This window comes from Berghia stephanieae, chromosome 7 (genome assembly GCF_034508935.2).
Source record: "Berghia stephanieae isolate SIO BIC M18660-M18661 chromosome 7, UCSD_Bste_1.3, whole genome shotgun sequence".
NCBI lineage: Eukaryota > Metazoa > Mollusca > Gastropoda > Nudibranchia > Aeolidiidae > Berghia > Berghia stephanieae.
In genome coordinates, this window is record NC_088366.1 from 18,936,726 (window position 1) to 18,939,225 (window position 2,500).

At 36.0% G+C, this 2,500-nt stretch overlaps 1 protein-coding gene across 3 annotated transcripts in view; it reads left to right on the forward strand.

The window, feature by feature from the left end:
- The window catches only part of LOC144976839 (transmembrane protein 163a-like), a 78,315-nt gene that overhangs the window by 65,798 nt on the left and 10,017 nt on the right, over positions 1–2,500 (forward strand). The gene's annotated exons all lie outside the window — the stretch shown is intronic.

The window sequence follows — 2,500 nt, forward strand, 5'->3', positions numbered from 1 at the left end:
AGGGTTCAGTGCTTGGCACTTATATTTTCACAATATACGCAAAGCCCTTAAGCAACATCATCGCGACATTCTGTCTCAGTCATCATCTCTACGGCGATGATACCCAGCTATAAACTCCCATTTCATCAAAAAAATCGAAGAAACAAAAGAGCGACTCGCAGCATGTCTAGATAACGTTAAAGCATGGATGACAAACAACAAGCTGAAATTCAATGAGGACAAAACTGAGCTGATTGCATTCAAAAAGACAGGAAAGGATATACTCATTGACCAACTGTCCTTCCGCGAATCCGTTATTAAAGATTCCAATGTCGTTCGAAACCTGGGTTTCTTCTTTGACACTCATCTAGACATGCGTGCGCACATAACAAAGTGCTGTTAGACGATACATACTGCTCTCCAAATGATATGCAGAATACGAAATTTTATTGATGACGAAACATGCAAAAGACTTATCCATGCCCTTGTTACCAGCATGGATTATTGTAACTCTCTGCTGTACGGCCTACCAAAAACATCGTTGAACTACAGTTGATGCGAAACAAAGCTGCTCGTATAGTTACAAGGACAAAGCCTTGGGACCATATAACACCGGTCCTTAAGTCACTACACTGGCTTCCAATAGAGAAAAGAATAAAATACAAAATCGCATGTTTTGCTTACAATTGCCTTCACCATACATCACCTGAATACATTGAATGCCTTGTCGGGAAATATAAACCAACTCGATCTCTACGATTCAAGCAGTTCTTCAATAATGGAGAAAAACATCCCAAGAACAAAGTTTTCTGAGCGTGGTTTTGCATTTTCGGTTCCAATCGTATGGAATTCTTTACCACCTAAAACCCGACAATGTGAAAGTCTACCAGTCTTCAAACGGCATTTAAAGACCTATCTTTTTCATTCTGCTTATCGTGATTCTATGTGAATTTCGAACAAGATGTGTGTAACTGTTGTAGTGGTTTTGTAGCCGAATGAATGAGCATGTGTGATACTAAAAAAAACTATTGTAAAGCACCTCTGAGCACTACTTGCGGATATTTGCGCTATATCAAATAATAATAATAATAATAATAATAATAATAATAATAATAATAATAATAATAATAATAATAATAATAATAATAGTAATGATAATAATAATAATAATAATAATAATAATAATAATAATAATAATAATAATAATAATAATAATAATAATAATAAAAACAAACAAAATAGAAGAAGACATTTTTTAAAAGCCAAAAAGCGAACAAACAAACAAACAAACCCCCCCAAAAAACCCCAAACACAAAAACACCCAACACAAAGACACAAGCGAACGTATTCAATATGAAAGATACTCTGGGGGTTTTTTTTCTCGTTTCCGGACGGCGCATTGATGCTATGCGTTTAAATAAAAAAAAAACCTCACAACATTCGCCACCCATATATAACGTACCAACACAAATAACTGTGTTCAGCCTTTAACATTTAGTCTTGTTGATATAATTTAGATAGTACTTGCTAGTCATCCAAACGGCTTACCAAAAATAATATCATATAGCTGAGTGACGTCAACTTCGTTCCTTCTATAGATGTGTCCTTGTAGAAAGCTGAAACGAGGTTCAACTGCAGAGTGTCATACTATTATTTCTTTATGGGTCAATTGATAACATGTCAATCGATTTTAATAAATTAAAAGGGAGAGAATCGTGTTTGACTGTAAAATATATTACAATTTTACAGTTGTAGCCCTTGGCTTGTCAATGCTGTTTAGTTTTACAACGGAATTGGGATCTTGCTCTACACGTTACCTATAGATAGTGTGCGCTTGGCTAAGAAGCTCACAACATTGCCATCCAGAAATAAAACGGACCAACACACAAAACTCTGTGTAACCGTGAACATTTATAGTCTGGTTAATACAGTTAAGTGAGAATCACTCATAAACGCGGATGGCAAAAAACAATAACAATGACCCGAGTGACGTCAAATTCATTCTATCTATAGATAATATGCGCTTGGATAAGGAGCTCACAACATTGCCATCCAGAAATAAAACGGACCAACACACAAAACTCTGTGTAACCGTGAACATTTATAGTCTGGTTAATACAGTTAAGTGAGAATCACTCATAAACGCGGATGGCAAAAAACAATAACAATGACCCGAGTGACGTCAACTTCATTCTATCTATAGATAATATGCGCTTGGATAAGGAGCACACAACATTGCCATCCGGAAGTAAAACGGTCCAACATATAAAACTCTGTGTAACCATGAACATTTAGCGCCTGGATAAAATGTTAAGTGAGAATTACTCAAAGACCCCAATGACATCAACTTCACTCTATCTATAGGTGTGGCGGTAAATTTCAATCGAAATATTGTGTTACATTGCAATACTAGTGTCATAGGCAGTAGCGCAAGTAGTTTTCTTCCAGGTGTAGAACAACCCCCCCCCCCCCATTATCTCCAAAAAAGCATGATTCTGATGGAGACTTATCAACAATTTTA